Source organism: Palaemon carinicauda, chromosome 4 (assembly GCF_036898095.1).
Source record: "Palaemon carinicauda isolate YSFRI2023 chromosome 4, ASM3689809v2, whole genome shotgun sequence".
Classification (NCBI taxonomy): Eukaryota; Metazoa; Arthropoda; class Malacostraca; order Decapoda; family Palaemonidae; genus Palaemon; species Palaemon carinicauda.
In genome coordinates this window covers 30,967,716-30,983,779 of record NC_090728.1, presented here as the reverse complement: position 1 = coordinate 30,983,779, position 16,064 = coordinate 30,967,716, and the positions used below count along the sequence as shown (strand labels likewise).

Sequence of the window (16,064 nt, the reverse complement as noted above, 5' to 3'; positions counted from 1 at the left end):
TCGGCTGTTGCTGCCTCCCCACTTGTATTTTCGTCAGGGGCGTGTCTCCTTCTACTGGAAGTACTCCCGTGACGACGGACAGCTCTCCAGTTCATTTTAGAACTCTCAGGAGGCTTGCCTCCTTGGGCGGGTAACTTTCCTTCCGAGGGAAGTTTTTCCTGTCCAGGCTTGAGTTTTTCCCCTTTTGGGGGGGTTCTTCTCTTGCCTTTTTTTCGTGTGACTATGCTCTTGGTGCTGAGCGGTCACACCTGCAGTTTCGCCCAAGGGGCTGGGCAACTGCAGGAGCCCCTCTTCGGAGGATTGCTCCTTTTAGGTCACTGGCTGACCCGTCTCTTCTACGAAGTGTTTCTCTTTCGTTCGCGAGAGAGTACACTCATAGAAACTCCTCTTCGGAGGATTCTTCTGCTGCTGTTGCTGTTGGCCTCCTTCGCCGTAAGGCCCACCGTCCGCCTCGTTGTAAGGGCCTCTCATCTCCCTATAAGGGTGCTAAGAGGCGCCTTTTTGAACCTCCGTTTGCAGCCTACAACTCCTTCTTCTTGATCTTCCTCCTTGGTGCAGATGGACAGCAGTCTGATCTTGTCTTCCGACGGGCAACGGTCTTCCCGACGGACAACGGTCTTCCAACGGACATCAGTCTCCTGGCGGACAGGCAACGGTCTTCCGATGGACATCTGTCTCCCGACGGACAACGTTTCCTTCGGGGCAAAGTGTTGCCTCCCACGGGGGTTCTTCCCTTGCGTGTCAGGGTTCCCCTGCGCGCCCTTCTGCTGTGTTCTCTCCTGCTCCTGCTCAGTGTTAGCGCACAGGCGCTCTCCTGCTCATCAGCGCTTCCTGATCGTTAGTGCTCTCCTTTCGCCAGCGCTCTCCTGTTCGTCAGCGCTCTCATGATGATCATCCCTGCTGTTCCTGTTGGTTCCTGTTATGCGCCCTGTGCGCCCACGTTCGCCAGCGTTCACCTGCTCGCCAGCGCGCACAGGCGATTTTAGTATTGCCTATTCAACAGCGTTCTACACGTCAGCGATCACCTGTCTCTCGGCAATCTCCGGATCGCCCGCGTGTGTTACAGCCGGCGCGCCAACGTTCTCCAACGCATCTGAAGGAACAGGGTTCGCCAGCTACTAGCTCGCCATCGCCCACCTGCGCGTGCTGCTCGCCATCGCGCGATCGCCCACCTGCGCGTGCTGCTCGCCATCGTGCGATCGCCCACCTGCGCGTGCTGCTCGCCATCGCGCGATCGCCCACCTGCGCGTGCTGCTCGCCATCGCGCGATCGCCCACCTGCGCGTGCTGCTCGCCATCGCGCGATCGCCCACCTGCGCGTGCTGCTCGCCATCGCGCGATCGCCCACATGCACGTGCTGCTCGCCATCGCGCGATCGCCCACCTGCGCATGCTGCTCGCCATCGCGCGATCGCCCACCTGCGCATGCTTCTCGCCGTTGCTCGCCACCGATCGCCTGTTGATCCATATCGCCAGCGGTCTTCCTCGCCCACGCGGCAGCGCGTTTCCTCGCCATCGCGCTAACGCTTGCGTTCACCGCCTCGGACTTGCGCTCATTCACCTGCCCACCCTCGCGACCGCTCGCCTGCGCGCCTGCACGACCGTTCGCCTGCGCGCCTGCACGACCGTTCGCCTGCGCGACCGCTCGCCTGCGCGATCATTCGCCTGCGCGCCCACATGCCCACGTGCCTGCACGTCTACGCTCATGCGTGTCCGCTCACATGCTCTCCAATGTTCGCCCGCGCTCGAACCAACGGTATTCCGTCGTGCGGACGGTGTTCCGTCGCGCAGACGGACGGTGTTCCGTCGCGCAGACGGACGGTGTTCCGTCGCGCGGACGGACGGTGTTCCGTCGCGCGGACGGACGGTGTTCCGTCGCGCGGACGGACGGTGTTCCGTCGCGCGGACGGACGGTGTTCCGTCGCGCGGACGGACGGTGTTCCGTCGCGCGGACGGACGGTGTTCCGTCGCGCGGACGGACGGTGTTCCGTCGCGCGGACGGACGGTGTTCCGTCGCGCGGACGGACGGTGTTCCGTCGCGCGGACGGACGGTGTTCCGTCGCGCGGACGGACGGTGTTCCGTCGCGCGGACGGACGGTGTTTCTTCGCGCGAACGTTGGCTTAATTCTTGCAGTATCCATTGCTCGTCTATGAGTTATCGCTCGCCGACCACCAGATCTCGCCCTTCCTACTACGCTCGCCCTCCTTCTGCGCTCCTTCGCTCACCTTCGTTTGCGTTCCTGCGTATGGGCGCTTCCACGTTCGCCCACGCGCAAATCTTTGAATTACCATCGCGCGAGCGCCAGGGCGATTGCGACCACGATTCCCATTGGGGTTTTCGCAGCATGGCCAGCCTGGCGAGTTCTTCTGGAGTGTATTTCCAGAACACGGCCTCACCCCGTAAACGCAGAGCATGACACTTGCAAGAATAGGAAGAAACTTCAGGGAGGTCTGAGCAACACTCCTCTTTCCAGAACCTGGGTTAGCCCTTCCCCGTCATTCCCTGGAAGGATTTTTGCCGGGGGGCTTTCCATTCGAGATTTCTCCATCGGCCAAGGGGTGACTTCTTACCCCTCCCTCTGGGGGCTTACCAGGTCCTTTCCCTCCTCGGTTACGGCCCGAGGTTTGGTTCAAGGAAGCTACAGGAAGATCATGGGTACTTTCCTCCTCTCGGGCTCAGGCACCTTGGCCTTTCGTCGTTAAGTATCTAACTTGCGGACAAGCTCGATGTTGCACCATCTGGACGCGCTGACTGAGGGCTTCCTTCGGGTGTCTCATCTGTGGAGGTCGACAACCTCAGACACCCTTCCATCCTTGAGAAGAGTTTGTTTGTCCCCAAGGACAGAGACTTAGACAGCGGCTGTGCGGAGGAAATCGACTTCCGTTTTCACTCCTCCAATGCGCTTTCTTCCAGACTCTGCTCCAGCGCCCTTTTCTTTCAACCACGTCGGCCTAAGTTATCGGCTATGACAAATGGGACAAGGTGTCCAATTGCAGTTTCCTCCTGTCAGGAACAGATGGCACGGGAGGCTCCCCCGGGAGGGGCATAGTCCTAAAAGGAGCGGCAGTGTTCATGAACTCGAGGATTGCAGGTTTTTCGTTGGGAGGATGCTTAAGGTTACTCATCCGGATGACAGCTTCCCGATGCCCATTCCCGCACAATCTCGGTGATCAGCCAAGGATATCGCGCCTGCCGTCTCTGTCAGCAAATTCAGTGTCTCTGAACCTCTATGCCATAGCGTCAGCAGAGTTGCCCGGTTGGGCAGAATGATCCATACCTTAGGCGAAGGTCCTCCATAGGATCATTGACGGCTTCACCCCCGGCCTCTTCAGTCGATCCTTTCTTGTAAGGAAGGATCTGGGAGGGGAGTTCCGTAGTCGACCTCTCAGCCCTGATCAAGTTTGTCGAACAAACTTCGGCCAGCGTAGAACAGCAGAATCGATCAGACTGGTAACGAGGCGACAGGACTCCTTAAACCCTGGATCGGAAGGACGGGTACTTTCAGTTTCCATTCCATCCATCTTCCAGGGAACTCGTCGAATTCAGCCTAGACTGCAAGTATTCCTGCTTATGATGCAGTGTGGCTATCCCGCCGTGGCATAGCAGGTTTTTTTCCCCAGAGAACTCTCCCTGCTTTCCTCATGGCCGCTCAGGTGCAGGCTTCCGCCTCCTCTGCTTTTTGGAGGGCTGGTCAACTCCGGTAGGCTCGGGTTCGACCTTCTTCAGCGCCGGGACAAGCTTCCGGATGCTTACCATGAGTGTGGGTTCATGGTATTTTGCTTGGAGCCTTCTCTTCTTCTGCCTCAACATCTGGAGTATCTGGCCATGATATTGAGTCAACGGCCTTACCACGTTGGAAACCCCGCTTCTCGTCCGTCCAGCGAGGTTAATCAACGTCGGTTCTGGTCGGTACTTGGATGGGTGACCACCTGGGGACGCCAGAGTCTGTTGCCACATCCTCCGAGCCTTCCTTTCAGTTGACTGTGGCAAGACTGAGGAGAGTCGCAGTACCTGTTCTCAGTCAAGCAGAGCTTTCAGCCCTACCTTGGAACGTTTCCTAGTGCTCCTTTCCTCATTGACCCGTCTATAGTCCGAACGGTCGCCTCAGTATAAGTTCCATGTGGGGCGGTCCAAGTTCCGGTGGTTTCAGGCAACGTTTAACCGGACTTCCTGGCCCCTATGGGACCAGCGGAACTATTAGACCTCAATGGGTGTTGACCTATGGAGCCTCTTGATGGTAGTGGATATTCTCGTCCTTTCCCCACATTCTTGATGCTGTTCTCGGACTCGTCAAAGGAAAGGGGAGGGGCATGTTCCGGTCCAGGCCTATGGTCAAGACCTGAAGGATATCTCTCCATTATTCAGGCAGGCTTAGGGGCCGTAGTCTGGCCCCTCTACAGATCCTACAGCTCCTGCCGAGTCGCCCCGTGCGCGTCGACTTCATGATTCTGGCGTGTTCTAACCAGCAGGGGACGCATTTTCCCACCTTCACATCTTGCAGTAGAGATACCGAGATGATTGAGATTCTCTCAATACCACCATCGGCTCTCTCATTCCAGGCAGAGGAATGTTCTCACCGACTATCCGAGCAGAGCCTCGTAGAGAGAGTGTACCTGGGGGTCTTTGACCTTGAGTAACCAGCAAGTCCTGGTCTGGGGGACCTGATCGCGACAGCTTGGAACCTCAAGCTTCCGCTGTTCTTCCCCCCCAGTCTCAGACCCCGAGACTCTGGCAAGGTGCATTCCAGTGATGGTGGGACAACTTCGACGCCTGCGTCTTCCCTCTTTCTCTGTGGACAATGGGTCTCAACAAGACCAGGTTGTCTGTCAACCTTTAATTGGGAGAGCTCCACTGGGACTATGCGCAGAACGGTTTGTGGACCCTCTGCTTCCCCTGACGGAACTCCCGGGAGAGCTTATCCCACAGCGCAGACTACTCAAACAACCACACTGCGACATCTCTCCCGAACCGGGGCGTCGCTTCGGCTTCTTCGGCTTCATACCTGGAGACACTACGCCTCCTCCTCAAGAAGAGACAACCCGCTACAGTCGCGGTACGGAGGTCGCGTCATCTGCGATAGTCATCCACAGGGGTCTCACAGGCAAAGTGAAGAGTCTAAGGTGGTTGGTGCCGTGGGAGATATACCTCTTCCCTTGAGGCCTCTTCTCCAGCAATAACGGTTTTATTGCCTTTCGGCGGGAGGAAACTCCTTTCCGCTCTCGGCAATGAAGCCTGTCGCTCAGCCTTTCCCTGACCTTCAGGCTTAAAGGAATAACTTTTTCCTGCCCGCTGGATCTTTCCTCGCTCATGCGAAGCTACGATCGTCCCTGCCCTAGTCGGAGGAAGACTTCCAACTTGGAGCATGGCTCGGACTTTTAGTCCTTTAAGAGATCTTCTCAAGACCCTTTACGGCAGGCCTTGGATTGTATTCCGCCTTGGGTCTCCTGCTCACTCTGGCCACGGCCAGTGTGTAAGCAATCTTCTTGGTCTCGTACGACTCCGCCCTTTCTAAGGAAGAGGGGAAGGCAACATTCAGGTTCGCTCCTGAGTTGTTGGCTAGACTCAGAATCTGGGGGTCCCGGCCCTTCGGTCCAATTCCTTCAAGATTTCTAGTCTCCATTCTGTATCTGATGTCCCTAGACCTTCTCTTTCTTGCCAGTAAAGGAATCGAGAGGTTAGCTTTGGGAACAGCTGCAGTTTGTCCTCATTTGCAGCCGATTTGGGAGCACAAGGAGGACACAGGGGAGAGTCACCAGTATACCTCTTCAGCCCGGACTCAAGGACATTCATCTCGACCTGTCTCCAGACCCTCCCCCGTCACGTCGCCCTACAGCACGATGTTGGATACATCGCAACGTCCCTCGCCTTCGAGTAATACTACTCTGTGACGCAGGTGCTACAAGCTGGAGTCTGGAAGGGTCTAATGACCTTCGCAGCCAGCTTCCTGCAGGGCGTGACCCACAGGAGTCTCGATAGGTTTTCTATCGCTCTGTGGGGGCTACACAACAGCTGGTCTAACCTCAGGCTCCTTTTTGGACAGGTAGCAGAAGGTTGAGGGCATTGTTATCAGGTTTTAGTCTGCATGAACGAAAGAAGTATGTCTGGCCCTTATTTCTTTCTTCATTATCCCCTCTACGGGGAAGCAGCATCCTGGTCTCTGCATAGCTGACCTCGAACCTCTGCAGGTAAACCATGCTTCCTTGTGTTCCGGGTATTGAGTCAATACTGTCGCGTCCCCCATACCCTGACGAGGTGGTATTGGGAACGTCCTAACTCAGAGTTCCTTCTGGAACTCCAGGTCAACTGCCTTGGACGGGTCACACTTCTTCCTTCACACACAAGCTTATGTAGGCCACACGGTTCCTTGCGGAGCAAGGAACTTGTGAGGTGCAGGGACTCCTTTTCTCGAGTGCGACTCACTCGGATTCTGAGTCCCCGGGTAAAGCCAAAGCCAGTATGGCTGGGGACTTTCCACCCTACCTAATGGGTAAGTCACCCAATGTAAATAGCGTGGTTTGTATTTCGGTTACGGAACAAATGGCAAATTCGAAGATAATTTGTATTTTTCCTAACCATACAAACCTTAGCTATTTACACATATTTGCCCGCCAGCCCTGTCCCCCAAGACAAGTCCTACCTCTAAGTGAAAGTGAGCTTTCATCTGTGTGTGAGGGGGGGAGGGGAAGCTAGCTACCACTCCCCTACCCCCGTGCTAACTAGCGCGGGGGTAATACACCCTCGTTAAATTCTAATGGCTCGCCATTTCAGCTGCGCTATAAGGTAAACCCAATGTAAATAGCTAAGGTTTGTATGGTTAGGAAAAATACAAATTATCTTCGAGTTTGTCAATTTTCCTCTGTCAAAATCCCTTGTGGCTACTTCTCAAGTCAGGTTTACTCACGCGCAAAGGGCAACCTCTTGATAAGTCTTCAGAAAATGTTTGGTGTACTTTTGTTTCAAATTGTTGTCCATGAAAAGCTCACGGTTGATGTTATCAGTCTTGCTCATGAACAACTTCTGAGGGGTCATTTTAGTATAAACGAAACTGTAAGTCTTGTCACAAGATATTTCTATTAATCTGTTGTTAAGCAGGAAGTGGCTTTTTTTTTTTTTTTTTGTCATACTTATCATGTGTAAAGTTATTGGAAAGTCAAATCAGTCCATCCCAAAAACTTGGCTGAAACCCATCCCTGCATTTGATGAGCCCTTTAGTAGGGTTATTGTTGATTGTGCTGAAGATGAAATCCAGGAACCTTTATCTTCTGACGATCATGTGTGCGGCCACAAAATTTTCAGAGGCTGTTCCGCTTTGCAAGATAATGGCACTAATCAATGTGAAGGAAGGCTTTTCACCCTTGCTAGATTGCCCAAATCAATCCAGAGTGATGAAGAAAGTAACTTTATGGCTGGAATATTCCAACAAGTTATGCACCAGCAGCAGATTTACCAGTTATGCTCCAGTGCATATTCATCAAACTTTTAAGTCCATGTTGAAGACCTGCTGCATGGAAATAAAGTAGATTCAGATGATGGAGTACCTCTTGTGCTATTTGCCCATTTGGAGACTTCAAGAATCCCTTGATTTTAGTCCATTCAAGCTGGTGTTTGGCCATGTTAGGGGTCCTTTGAAGATGCTAAAGGAGAAGTAGATGAATGAAACAACAATGTACAATTTTTAAAATTATGTCTGAATTTAAAGAAAGATTGAAGATTTCCTTTCATAATGCCAGTGAACATCTTAAGATGTCCCAGAAAAATATGAAGACTTGGTATGGCTGTTCATCAAGAGCTAGAAAATTCCAGATTGGTGATAAAATTCTGGTATTGCTTCCTGTTCCTGAAAATGTGTTGAGTGCCAAGTTCAATGGACCATATGTGATTGAGAGGAGAATAAATGACACTGAATATGTTATCAATTCACCTGATGAAGGGAAAGAAAAAAAAAGAAGAGGCATGTGTGTCATATAGCAAAATGCTAAAAGCTTATCATAAACAAAGTAAATAAGCCAAGAAAACTACAGTCATCAGTGTAGAAGAGAAAATTCAAGAAGATGAAGATTGTGATTCTTATGTTAAGTCTTCTGGCTCGCCATTCAAATTATGCAACTCTTTAAAGTCTTGCCTATCTAGATGTAAAGTTGTCTCATTTGTCTCTTGAGCAGTGCCATTTGTCTCTTGAGCAGTGCACTGGTGTGAAAGAGTTGTATATATGTATGTTTCCTAATATGCCTTCAAAGACAAATGTGTTGTTCCATGACATTGATGTTGGTCATCACATTGCTGTTAAACAGGATCCTTTTTGTGTTGATCCTTGCAAGTGTGATTTTATGCAGTCTTAAGATTCAATATACTGTATGTTGGATAATCATCTCACTGAGTTTAGTCAGAGTAATTTAGTATCTCTCTCTATTTTAGTTTCCAAGCCTAATTGTGATGTGCATATTGTCAATGACTATCGTAAAGTGAGTTTGTGCTCTAGCTGATGCTTATCCTATCCCTCGGATAGATGATTGTGTTGGTCAAGCAACATTTATCACTTTTTTTGATATGCAAAAGGGTTATTGGCAAGTGCCATTGACTGAGAGGGCTAAATGAGTTTGTGCTTTTATATCTTCTTGTGAATTATATCAGTATTGAGTACTGTAATGTCGTTTGGTAGGAAAAATGTTGCCACCTTTTAGCATGTGATGAATCGCGTTTTTGCCGGGACCTCCCATGCGTAATGTTGATATTGATAATATTTTTAGTATTGATTCTTGTGAGGAACATTTTCTTTGTTTGAAAGAACTGTTAGTGCTGATTTGATGCTTGATTTGTTAAAAAGTGAGATTGATAAGGGAATTGTTACTTGAATGGGCCATGTGGTCAGTCAGGGTAAAGTTAGGGCTTTCAAGTTTTGCTGAAAATCGTTCTTATTAATCATATATCTAACTCTCCTTTTATCTTGGTTTTTGAAATACAGTAACAGTGAAAAAAATCACAAAATTAATGGTTCACCTTAAGCCAAATTTATTTTGTTCCTTAACTGGAATACAAACCACGCTATTTATTAGGGGTTATACTTTCGGTGGAGCTGAAATGACGAGCCATTAAAATTTAGCAAGGGTTAACTACCCACACCGCTAGTTAGCGGGATAGCTTGCCACCACTCCCGTTCACACTCCTGTGATTTAGTCACTTTACTTTTGGCTCGGATCGAGAGCGGTTGTTTCCTCTCTCCCTCGCCGATTCTGGACTGCCATTAATTTTTGTCTTTTAACTTACTTTTTCTTATACTTGTATATATACGAAAACATTCTTAATGTTTATGTATATATATGTGTATAGAAATGTGATAAATTTCCTTTTCAGTGTTTGTGCTGTGTGTGATACATATATGACAACGACACTTGCGTAATCAAGGCCAGCACAGTTCCACTTCGTGGGGAACGACCTCTCCCTCTCTGGTCCATCAGTCTTCCTGTCGGCATATAACAGTTAACTCAGCCGCCGCAGGGGAATTGTCATCGCCTGGACCCTCTTCATTCAACTATTGTCTTCACCTTTTCCTTTTTCCTTGTTGGTGTTGATAATATTTCTTAGCATTGATTCTTGTGAGGAACATTTTCTTTGTTTGAAAGAACTGTTAGTGCTGATTTGATGCTTAATTTGTTAAAAAGAGAGATTGATGAGGGAATTGTTACTTGAATGGGCCATGTGGTCAGTCAGGGTCAAGTTAGGGCTTTCAAGTTCTGCTGAAAATCGTTCTTATTGATCATATGTCTAACTCTCCTTTTATCTTGGTTTTTGAAATACTGTACAGTAACAGTGAAAAAAAATCGCATAAAAATTAATGTTTCACCTTGAGCCAAATTTATTGTTCCGTAACTGGAATACAAACAACGCTATTTATTAGGGGTTATACTTTCGGCGAAGCTGAAATGACGAGCCATTAAAATTTAGTGAGGGTTAACAACCCACACCGCTAGTTAGGGGGGGTAGGGGGGTAGCTTGCTACCACTCCTGTTCACGCACCTGTGATTTAGTCACTTTACTTTTGGCTCGGATCGAGAGCGGTTGTTTCCTCTCTCCCTCGCCGGTTCTGGACTGCCATTAATTTTTGTCTTTTAACTTACTTTTTCCTATACAGTGATACCTCTGGATACGAAAGTTTCTGCTTACGAAAAATGTTATTTCTGGGCTCAATCCCTGTGCCGCGCAGTGAAATGCTCCTTAAGCACCATTTCAAAGGAATATAACTGCTAATATTACCAGAGAAAAAATGTAAAGGAATGCTAGGTTGAACTAGCTCGCTCACCTAATGGTGTCGGTATAGACTGGGGCGAAATACCAGAGGTCTCGTACCATTTAGATTTCTCCTCTTCGAAATCCCCCAATAGTGAGGTGCCGTTCAACCTCCCCTGCCTCGCAGACCAGTACTACTAACTCAACCCACGCTTGCCCATCACTCCTTTCAAGCACCTGTTTGATTTAAGTCCAAGTTTTTTATTTCGTGTGTTTCATTGGATTTATCATCAACTTTCTCTCGATGGCCGATTCCCAAGATACCCCATCGAAGTTAAGTACCTTATCCATGAGTTTTTAACGAGATTGGGCAGTGTCATCTTTGTTTTTATTATTTAGAAGTGTTTATATATGAGCGGCGTCCCCGTTCTTTCTTTCGCCTCTGCCCTTTGTCTCGTTAGTTCGTCCGTCTTTTATATTCGTTCGATCCTTTAGGAGTTTTTTCCTTATATTCATTTAGTACACCAACTTTATGCTTTCATATAGCAATATTCATTTAGTACACCGACTTTATGCTTTCATATAGCATTTATTTTATGTTATCCTATGATATCGGTGTTAGCGTTTCATCAGGAGTAGGTTATGTTGGTATGCCTGCATTCGTGCGTGTTGGTGGATAGCGTCAACATTGAGATTGTTTCGCTAGTTCTAGGAGCTTTATTTCGACCATCTCACTTATTATTAGTAAAACCTTTTGTTTTATTACGCTCCACCTAGTTTTACGTTTGGTTCGAGTGGGACTCTCGCGTATTTTGTTGTTTTTACTGTTCGATCTACCGCTTCAGTAACTAGGTTGGTACCCCTGCTTTCCATCTGCTGATGGCGTCATGCTTCCTCCCCTACCACTCGCCCGAGTCCCTCTCTCGCCATATTTTTTTCTGCATGCCTAACCTTACTTACGTGATTTCGCTTTTAATTCATTAATTATTTTATGTATTTGTGCATTGATATTATATTTATTGCTTACTCCGTTATGATCATATTTTTGGGATTTTCATGTCATGATTAGGGGATCTCCAGTTAGTAGCCCTGTCTACCACTGCGCACTGGCGATTTCCCTGTACCATTACACCCCCCCCCAACAAGTTGGGGAGGTTATTCCATCCCCCCCCCCCTTCAGTGTACACCCTTCCTCTCACTCGATGGTTGTTGGTTATGATTTACGGGTCAAGTATGCTTGTACCTCAGTCTTCCATCAACGTTCCGACATATTGAGGACTGAGTATACCAACGGGGTATGACTTAGTCTCATTCATTCATACCGGGCGGTTTCGTCTCCCCCCTCCCGTCGCCATCGGTCGGGGAGGGGGAAGGCCGGGACCACCGGGGACTATCACACGTGATTAGTCGGTATATCTGCACCTTGGTGTAACCTTGCTTTTAATTACGGTTGTTAGAATGAGCACTTATATTAGGAGTGTCCTCCCCTACGGTACCTCATGCTATTATCGTCCGTATAGGACTTATTATATCCCATATCATTATTTTATATTCTACATGAATCATTACCTTTGTCCCGGTACCTCAGGTAAGGTAGGGGGGGGTTCCACTGGCTCCCCCCGCGCTCTCCCGTTGTACCCTCCCGTCATCAGACATCGGAGCCGCCGAGCTCTTAACTACATGATCGGTTGACACTGACACGGTTTTGATTAATATCCTCCCTCCGGGAGCCCTATTCATTACAGACATTAGTTTTTGATCATAATTGGCGTTTTCTATTTATGTACTTTAAGGATGTATCTTGGGTACTTTAAGTTTACTTTAAGTTACTTTAAGTTTACTTACCAACCCTGTTCCCCGGCCACGGGGGCCCCGGAACTAGTTATGATTATATATTAATCACTGTTTTTTGCATCCTTTTTCATACCCGGCTCTGCCGGATTGCTATTGGAATAGTCTCAGTTCTCTGCATGTTTAGTCTAAGGCTATACATTTATTTTATTAACTGGCAGGTCCCGGACCCTCCGGGACCCCTTATAGAGAAACTAGTAGATGCTCATGGACTATTCCTTTTACAGGTGGTCCGTTGCCGGATGACAGCCTGCGCGGCCGTCCTTCACCAGCCTTGCGGCCATGCTGTCTGTCGGTCCCACGCGGACTGTGGGATCCAGATGGACGATATTGTGGTATGGCACCCTGACAACTGCCTTATCTGTTATGACCTTATCTCCACCCTCGCTTCAGATTCGGTGAGCCTCTTTCAGTCATTTTTGTATTTACTTCCCTTCACTGGGCGACATCAATATGATAGATAATCATTGACTTCTGTTATGAATCTTCGGGTTCATTTATCATTTTGTCCTCGGGTTTGCTAACCTTATCCCCGTTCTTTCAGAGTTCCCAGGCGGTTAAAACTTCAGCAAGAGCCACTTTGAAATTGTGGGTAGGCGGCTTCGCCCGTAACGTAAAGGCCAGGAAGCCCTACGTCCTCTCAGAAGATTATTGTAGACTTATCTACCCGAACGCAAAATCTTCGGCAGCAGTGCCTAGGCAAGTGGCGGCTCCTATAATTGCTGACATTGCGGAAATCGTAGAACTCAATCTCGTCCAGGATACAGACACCCCTGACGACCCGGACCCCATTGAAGACAATGTTACGGCTCTGACCTTAGACATAGAGCCCATGGTTTTTGACGAACCTGACACAGGTAAGGTTGTAAGTGAGGCAGGTGGGTCTGGCGCTAAGACCTCTCTTCTTAGCCCCTCTTTTTCTCCAACTTCTAATAATTTTTCCTTTCTTGGTTTTGAAGGGAACCACGAATCCTCCCCAAGATCGCTCTCGGTTCCTGCAAAGGTCAAATCTCAGAAAAGACCTTTAGTGAGGACTCGTCAGAATCCTACACTACCTGGATCATCGAAGCCCAAGAAGGCTCCCCTCCCCGGAGCTCCTAGTGACTCGACTAGCACTGCCCCTATGTCTCAGGACCCGGGAGTGCAGTCATCCCCCTTAATTACCACAACCAACCTCGACCCGGAGGCCCTCACGAATATGTTGTCGAGGGTCGTTACAAAGCAGATTAGTTCTATACTTTCTGCCGTCACCAGAAGACTAGATACCCTGGAAAGTGGACTGCCTCAACAACAGCAGTTCCTCATCCCGGACGCCTCAAAACTTCCACCCTTCACGAAGAACAACCCGTGGAAAATGGCGCTCCACTGTCCTTTCACGGACGGAATGTTGACCATCGAGGGTTTTGGGACCAGGCCCATTGAAGATTTTGAGTTCTTCCCTCCCGGTCTTCAATTTCCTTTCCCCGGCTTCGCCCGGCTTACGGAAGAGGCTCTTGTCCGACTAGATAAGGTCCCTAAAGAGACCGTTATCTTTCCGAAGGAACAGGCTCAGTCTGTTTGGGTTCGAACCTTAAATGAGTGGGGTTGTACAAACACCATGCTGACCCCCCACAAGAGTACTTACACCATGTTTCTTGTGGACGAACAGACCCCCACTCCTTGCGTCACCAAAATGGTTGAATTAGCCCTTCAGGCAGTGACCGAAGATAAGCCTTTGCCACAACTCCGGGAGACAGATCCTACATCTCTGCTGTTCCCATCAGATAATGAATGTTGGCTTAACATTCAATCGACATTCACTTCTGGTAAGCTATCCGCGGACTGTGCATCGACGCAATTCAGTGAACGCCTCCCAAGACTACCTGAAACCTTAATCCGACTCGAGTTCGAGTCCCGGTCTAGGTTTAGCCGGAGCCTCAACATCTCGACTATGGCGGAGATGTTTTCTCTTACTTATGACGAGGAACACTCTTTTAAAGTTATGACTAAAGCCACCCTGCAATCTTTGTTAGCAGACTGCTACGACTTCTTGGTGACCAAAAGACGTTGCCGTAAGCATGTCTTATCTGAAGCCACTATCCGCCATGAGCCAAATAAGCTCATTAAAGCCTCTGCTTGGGGTCCGGACCTTTTCCCGGAGGACATGGTCAACTCGGTATTGAGCGAAGCTGCCAGAGTGAACCAGAGCCTCAAAGTCCGTTGGGGTCTCACTCCCAAACGGAAGTTCGAACAATCGAGCATTCACTCCCGGGGCAGAAAAAGGCTACGCCCTTATAGCTCTACCCAATTCCGCCAACCTATTCAAGTAGTCCAGTCGGCCCCGGTCTCTCAGGGCATCCAACCCTCCACCTCCAAGTCTCAGCCCCAAGTGAAGTATGTCCTCGTCCCTGAAAACCAAGTGGCTTCGAACTCGTTTACCTCTCCTGTTTATAACCCGGTCTATGAGTCCCGGTTCTCCTCCCAAGGATACCAACGAGGCAGGGGCCCCGGTTCGAGGGGTTCTTTTCAGAACAGAAGCAAAGGGAGATATTTCTCCCGTGGAAAAGGGTCACGTGGTGGCCGAGGCGGTAAAACCTCCAACTACTGACGGTCTTCAGGTAGGAGGGAGACTTTATGTGTTCCGGAGTCGCTGGAAATTCAGTCCTTGGGCCTTCAGCATAATCTCCAAGGGCCTGGGGTGGAGTTGGATAGAAGGGCCTCCTCCACCGAACAGATTCCATCAACCCTCGACACCGGACCTACTTTTGTTTACCCAAGATCTTCTTCGCAAGAACGCGATCAAGGAAACGAAATATCTGAAGTTTCAAGGTCGCTTATTCAGCGTTCCGAAGAAAGACTCCGACAGCCGAAGGGTCATCCTCGATCTGTCTCGACTAAACTTGTCCATTCAATGCGACAGGTTTCACATGCTTACCGTCTCGCAGGTGCGAACCTTGCTTCCCCGTGGGGCCGTCACCACCTCCATCGATCTTACCGATGCTTACTATCACGTTCCAATAGCGAGACACTTCCGCCCATTCCTAGGATTCAGACTGGACGACAAGGCTTACACGTTCAAAGTGATGCCTTTCGGGCTCAACATCGCGCCCAGAATCTTCACGAAACTGGCGGAATCGGTCATTCAGGAACTCCGATCCCACGGAATCCAAGTCGTCGCATACCTGGACGATTGGCTAATCTGGTCAGACAACGTCGAGGATTGTCTCAAGGCAACAAACAAGGTGATCCAATATCTTCAGTTTCTGGGATTCCAGATAAACTTCGGAAAGTCTCGTCTGACACCAAAGACCAAATTTCAGTGGCTGGGATTACGGTGGGACCTACGTTCTCACACTCTATGTCTCCCCAGGTCCAAGAGGATAGAGATTGCGAAAACACCAAACGCTTTCTCGGGGAAAAGGTAACTTCCAGAAGGAACCAGGAGAGGATTCTAGGGTCCCTACAATTCGCTTCAGTGACAGACCTCCTTCTGAAACCGAAATTGAAAGACATCAACCGAGTTTGGCGCTCCAGAGCGAACACCAAACGTCGGGACAAGAAGACACGCCTTCCTCCCATTCTTCGGAAGAGGCTTCTCCCATGGACAACCGCCAAGAGCCTATCAAAATCGGTTCCGTTGCAGTACCCCCCTCCAAGGATAGTCATCCACACGGATGCCTCCCTATCAGGTTGGGGAGGCTACTCCCAACACAGGAAAGTTCAGGGCCTTTGGTCTACAATGTTCCAGCAATTTCACATAAACGTCCTGGAGGCCATGGCTGTCTTACTAACCTTGAAACGTCTTTCCCCGGCCAAGAAACAACATCTGAGGATAGTCCTCGACAACGAAGTCATAGTCCGTTGTCTAAACAGAGGGGGCTCCAAGTCAGGTCCCATCAATCACGTGATGGTGGCAATCTTCTCCCTGGCGGCCTCAAACCAATGGCACCTATCCGCCGTTCATCTGGCTGGAGTTCGGAACGTTGTGGCAGACGCACTCTCCAGGACGGT

General features: G+C 49.4%; 1 long non-coding RNA gene and 1 pseudogene across 2 annotated transcripts in view; both read left to right on the top strand.

The window, feature by feature from the left end:
• LOC137639856 (uncharacterized) overlaps nt 1-16,064 on the top strand; it is a 183,128-nt gene that overhangs the window by 112,085 nt on the left and 54,979 nt on the right. The window lies entirely within an intron of this gene.
• Nucleotides 3,835-3,953, top strand: LOC137640366 (5S ribosomal RNA; annotated as a pseudogene).